Consider the following 6761-nt stretch of genomic DNA (forward strand, 5'->3'; position numbering starts at 1 on the left):
TTATTGTTGCATTACTTAAATTAATTCCTGAACTTATCCTGCCTTTTTTTTTTCCCTATATATTTAAACTCTAAATGATTTTTACTGTTAAATTTCCTGTATCCCTTTGTTCCATAGATAAATGGCACAGGTCCTGTCAGCTCTTCCCTACCGTTATAAAATACACAGAGATTCTTTGCAACACAGACCAGCTCACTGCTGTGAAGATGCAGAAGTAAGAAGCTATGGTATGTCTGAGCAAGAGCTGAGAAAGGGGCAAACAATAGGGAAAACGGGACTTACTGAGATATTCTTGGTCTTCCTTGAGCAATAATTTCTCTTTATGCTTCTCTTTGCAGATCACCTTTTCAAATAAGTGAGAAAGACCAACACAGTTGCTTAGAGAAACACCTGGAGGCAGAAGGGGGTTACTAAAGATGTCACCGCAGAACACTCTGCCATGGCTTCCACCTGCCCCACAGGCTGGGTGTTGGATATTCCTTCCTGGGATGCTCAAGACACTGCTTCAGCTGTCTGCAGATTGGGGATCACTGAGACAACTTTTCCGTGTTGTGGAGATAAGATGGGAAATTTAAGTCTGTTTTCCTTATAAGTCTGCATAATATCATTTCTTTATCTCCAGGGAGACCTTATGGCAGACTTCCAGCACCTGAGGGGCGCTTATAAGCAGGAGAGGGACCGACTTTTTACACGAGCAGTGATGGGACAAGGGGGAATGGATTGAAACTAAAAGAGAGGAGGTTTAGATTAGACGTTAGGAGGAAATTCTTTACTCAGAAGGTGGTGAGGCCCTGACACAGCTGCCCAGAGAGCTGTGGGTGCCCCATCCCTGGAGGTGCTCAAGGCCATGAGTGGTGCCATGGGCAGACTGAGCTGGTGGGGTAGTTCCTATTGGAACTAGAAGATCTTTAAAATCCCTTCCAGCCTAAGTGATTCTCTGATTCCATGATCTCATCCTGTCAGCTGCAGCATTCATTATCACTGCAGCCCAAGAAACCCTTGCTTTAAATCTTCGCCTGCCACTCTTCTCTATAGTGTCTACACCTGCCTACATGTTATTGTCTTTTTAAGCTTGCTAGACAGGATTTCAACAGATCTCACATTCCTACACATCTCCCCTCATGCTGTCGTATTGTTTTATTTCATACCATTTATTTTATACTTCCAGGCACTTGTTATTTCTTTTAGTTCTGTTGTTCTACATCATCCTCCTGACTCGACTATATGATTACCCTACTGATTCCATTTCACCTTGTGCTTTTCCCAGATCTTAGGTTTTTCAGCACTGTAATTTATTTTTATGACAAGGTTTTGGTGCTGATATGCTGAATAATTCTTGCTGCTGCTAACCACTATTGGACTTGGGTGACCACGTACCTTTGAGAACTTGGTCCCCAATTTCCATTGGTTTTAATGGGAAAGCAGCAGCTCGGGGATGACATGCCAGTTTGGAGATGGCAGTACCAGACTGGGCAATAGAAATCTGCAGTACCTTGAATGAGGAAAAGGGTGAAAAGAGCAAACATTTTGAGTTTATTACAACAAGAGCAATATCATGTACGTGTTGCAAATACGTGTTGCCTTATTCCCAAGTTACAGCCGGGATCTGTGAACCCCCGAGGGCTCAGCATGCCATCCTAAAGACACTGCATTTGCATGTATTTCACATTCTGTAAATAAAAAATGGAAGTGCGGGAGAAGCACTTCAGAGCACTGTGTTATTAAGCAGTTATCAGCGGATCTTGTGCTTTCTGGTCATTAGTCTTGTATGAGCTGTCCCTGTGGATATAATACATCTACGAGCTGTAGAAGTTCTTCTAGCTCTGGTTTCAGACTGGAAACCAAAGCAAAATGAAAAAAAAAAAGGGGGGGGGGGGGGGGGGGAATATGTTATCTTTAAGTCTTTGCATCTTAAGATAAGATCCTGCCTGGAGGCAGCGTGGCAGAAGGAGCGATGGCTGAGCCCCACTCCCTGCAGCGAGCAGCTGCACTGACAGCCACAGACACACAGCCCTGCACACCACAGGACGCTGATGGCCCATGAAATGTGAGGCTGTATCCATGATACATTTAATTTCTCATCCTTCACTGCAGAGCAGTGAGTTGCAGAGAGACGTAGCCCATAAAGGACAGGGTTAGCAGTTAGCAAACACAAACAAAGCTGTGATGCTCAGGTGACTTGTGCTCATGCATCAGCTGCTCCAAGGAGTAAGGAAACAACCCACCAAGTTTCCCCTAAAATATACTGTCCAGCATTTATGGTACACAAGCAATCGAGTAAAAGAAATAATAGTAGTTATTCCCACTTCCTTTGCAAAGAAAGATAGCAAAGGCAACTCTACAGTTATTCCTTTTGGTTGTTCTTCTATCTGATCTGGCAAGTGCAAAGGGACCTCTGTTCCCTCCTGCAACCCTTTAGGTTGCCTTGCAGAGAGACACAGTGCTGCTGCATTACATACCCCACAGGACAGTATTTGTCCTGTTGAAGGTAGAAAGGGCCTCTGCCCTTCTGGGCAGCTCTTAGCAGAGCCAGCTCCAGCCCTCGCAGCTGGCTGGGTGAGTCAGAGAGCTGCAGTGCTCCTGAAGGACCACATTCAGAGCAGCATCATTTTAGACTAACTCACCCTTCAGTGTAGCCCTATGCATTCTAAGTGATTTCAGGTCATTTTCTAAGCACCATGGCTGACATTTCTGTGTCCTGCCAGGTCACATCCCACCAGGACGCGTTTTCCTCTCTCCTACCTCTTCCTGCTGACCCCAACCTTATTCTGATTTCACTTCTGGGTGTCACACAGGCTCATGCCAACTGGATAATCCAAGACACATGCTATGATGAACCACCACAGCCAGGTCCTTTGCCTTTTAGCCTCTGGAATACATCTATTTTTCCAGTGGAAGGCAGAACATTACCAGCTGATGACCTCTTAGAGACAAGCAAACGTATAGTTCTCCTGTCCCTGAAAAGGCAAAAGCAAAATTTAATTTGCTCTCCTAACATAAACCTCCTCCCACTCCTTCATCAGTGCTCACCCACTGCTGGGGCTAAAGAGAAAAGCAATTCCACAGTCATGGGGAAACAAACATCCCCTCGTGTGCTGTTCCCACTGTGGACCCTACTGCACGTGAACGGCTCTGCACCACTTTGCTGCTCTACTGCTGGGAAAGCACCACCATCCCTCAAAAACTGCTGGCTTAGGCATCATGATCATGATTCTGTTTCCCATGTGAGAGCTGAGCTGCACTCCCAGCTCTGCGCTCTTTATTTGCAGGGGCTATTTTTTACTTAACTGCACTATTGATCCCGAGATGGAAAGGAAGCCTGGCAGCACCAGCCCTGTCCCCCAAGGTATGAAAGCCTCATTAGATTTATGAAATTGTCCAGGACACAGAGAAGCTGTGCAGCCCATCTGGCAAGAGGCTTTATATTCGACTCCCTCTCCCATGAGTTGCATTCCCTGTTGAATCATTATTTCATTATTTCTCTTATTTAGTTCGAGGTCTCCCTTCTAACTCAGTTGCATGTGAAATACAGACAATTAATAGGTGCAGGCCACATCACTGCTTAAGGAAGGGGTTTGCAGGCTGAGCCGTGCCAACACACTGTCTCCTCTCCCCAGCCCCAAAGAGAAAGTGGCAGGGTGAGGCAGACATGGTTTCATTGCCTCTAATTTAATGCAGTAATGCTGGCTGAAGCATTCGTGGGTGCCAAAGGGAGCACTTAGGACCAGCATTACTTAACACACGCCCTCACATGTGGCTAGTGGAATTAGTGGCAGATTAATGACATTGTTAGGAGAGGCAAACCCAGAGGCTAAATCCAGAGAGGATGATGAAGTTAGATGGGTATCAGCTAAATGAGATTGCAAAAAGACCAATTTGTGTACACAAGAAATACAAGTTAAAGCGTGGGATTTTCATTCAGTAAGAAAGCAAAGCTTAGAGAGCAATAGTGAAGGAGATGCGAGAAGAATGGCCCGTCAATGAAGTGAGGTCACTGAGCACTGACCCTCATCTCTGGCAGCCTCATGGTATATCCAAAACATTCCCACATGCCTCACTTCAGCATGAGCAACACTTACAGAAATGCCATCTTTTAGACAACTCCTGGTTTTTGCCCATAGCGAGGCAACAACTTTCTTTGCAAGAAATAGTGACTTCCTTCACCATTAAATAGCTGTTGAGATTTTTCTTACATTCCCTATCTGCAAAAACCATTGGATTTAGCCTTTTTTTTAAAGCTACCTCTAGCACCAGTACTGTTAGCAGTAACGAAAATGGAGCTTTAAAAGAACCTTTATAGCTCTGATTTCCCCCACTTCTGCCCTTACAGCACCCAAGCCTTTAACTTGCTTGCTTTTTCAAGGCAGTATTTTCCAGGACTGCTCCTGGTGTATTTTCAAGGTGTTTCACAGGCAGCATCCCCTTTGCCCAAGCACACTGATCCCAGAGGTGATGAGCAGGGATGCTGCCCTTGGCGCAGTGCTCTCCCACCTCCCATGGAAAGAAACACACTCCAATGCATCTCTGCAAGTAGAACTGCTCTGCAAACCTGCAGATATAATCCTGCATGGCCTTTACAGCCTTCCCACCAGACCCTCAGGCCAGCACTTTAAGGGAGCTTTCACTGTACACTGAAGCCAAAGACCCTGCAGGCTTCAATGGCCATTTTCATGCATCCTTTTAACCAAAAGCTTGGCTGCTGCAAGCAGCTGGATGGATGAACACAGGAGTTGCCCTCCTCAGTGGGTGCACTCTGAGCTTCACCCCCACATCTCTCCCTTCCCCTGCTGGATATCCCAGAGGTATCCTGCTTAATTAGGCAGCTACATCAGTTGCTTATTAGATACCTGAGAACAGAGGGCAGCTGATAGTTATTTGTCAGCCCTTGGTCAGGAAGCCACCACCTGAAATAGGTTCGTTATGGGCTTCTACCCTCCCACTGATCTTTTTGGATTAGGGCAGCACAAGCTGTGGGCTGAACTACATCCAGCTGTCCGTGGGTTTGTTTTAAGAGGAAATTGTATTGGAAGCTTAGGTGAGCCAAAGTGATGGGGATGACTTCACAAATCGAGGAGCTGGTACGAAATAGGAGCAGAAAAAGGCTGCATCAATAGACACCTTACTGACATAGAGGTAAAATTAAGATTTTTGTGCAGCTCCTTGACCAAGTATTGTGCAGTTTAAATTTCCATCTCCTCTTATTTTCCAGCCACTGGGGCCAACAGCAGCCGCATCCCTCACTGGCAGCTGCAGCCCCGCTATCATTTTCTTCACAGCCCGTTTGTTGTCTCACACACCACAAACGCCATCTCCACACACATTAAATCCCCTCCAACGCAGTCCCGACGCTCAGCTCCGTCGTCTCGGCGTGGAAACACCAAACCACAGATCCAGACCTGCCTCCTCGTGTCAGCTCACATCGCTCCTGTCCCGCAGCACCTCATCTGCGGGCAACAACCCCTCCCTGAACTCTGTCAGCTCCCTCCTCCACGCTCCCGCTCCCGGCCGCCTGTGCTGAAGGCCCCGCCCGCCTGCGCTGCATTCCTTGTAGGAAGGCGCCATCTCGTGACTGAATGCAAAACCCTCACCGCTTCTCGGAGCTCCTCGCAACCGAAGCCACTTCAACAATACATAAATAAATACAAAACACGTTCTGAAAGACTCACGCGTTTCGTTTCGTGGCAAGTTAAACGTCATTTACGGTACAGCTACAAGAAATCGTGCTGTGTAAGCCACAGTGAAGCGACACCAAGGCTACGCAGCTCCTCTTTGCAGCACGAGACCTCCACCCCTGTGACCAGGACACACAGTTTGGTGCAGGAGGTGCCCACACAGTCCCATGCTGCTCCAGTGGTTTTCATTCACCGTTAGCAGGAAATATCCTGGCCTTACATCTCCAGGTACCAAATCCATGATTAAAAACTCAGCATACCTGCACTTCCCCCATTGAAAGTGCAGCTGGAAGGCAAAATCCACCCACTTTACACTTCGCATCAGCTCGCGTTCTCAGCCTGACGGCTTCCAGGCTCAAATGCCAACTCCTTCTTCTGTCAAAGAGCTCATGTACAAACTGACTTGATTCTTTAACACGACAGCTGCTTTCCAATCCAGTTATTGTTGAACCAGACACAGAATCCAGCTCTCGAGGGCTCCCTGCTGCTGGGAAGCAGGCATTTCTGAAATCTCACCCAGATATGCCTGACACTGGGTCGCCATCCCTCTCTGGCAGAGCCTGTTCTCTCCTATTCCCCATCCCCTCTCCAGCTAGAGCCCAGCTGCCAAAACACGTTACATGAGAACCACATCCATCCCCATGCTACCCAGCATAGCCAGGTTCTGCATGCTTGGATGCCTCTACTCTAACCCAGACAGCTACCTGCAGACCAGCCCCACTACTATCCACCCCCTTTGCTGTATGCAGTGCCAGTCAGCCTGCCAGAAGACAGCCCTGAAGGGTGGCCAGAGCCGTGCGAGCCGTGGGCATCCCTAACTCCCTGCTTCATCCGAGCTGGAGTTCCCCGAGTGCCCAACTGTGCTCTGCCACCTGCAGGAAGCAGACAGCACTGCTGCCGGCAGAGCCCACAGCTGACATGAGGGTTTTGCTCTCTTCTCCTCCATAAACTCAAAACAGAAGTCAAGTTCTTCCACTAAGAAGAATTGTGCATTGCTTCCAACCTGCTCACAACTCATCAGCCTGTAAAAGACCTGTACAAAGCCAAAATTGCTGGAGTCTCATGTGCTGCCTTCCAGGGCCACCCCAA

The sequence above is a fragment of the Gallus gallus genome, chromosome 7 (assembly GCF_016699485.2).
Source record: "Gallus gallus isolate bGalGal1 chromosome 7, bGalGal1.mat.broiler.GRCg7b, whole genome shotgun sequence".
NCBI classification, from domain to species: domain Eukaryota; kingdom Metazoa; phylum Chordata; class Aves; order Galliformes; family Phasianidae; genus Gallus; species Gallus gallus.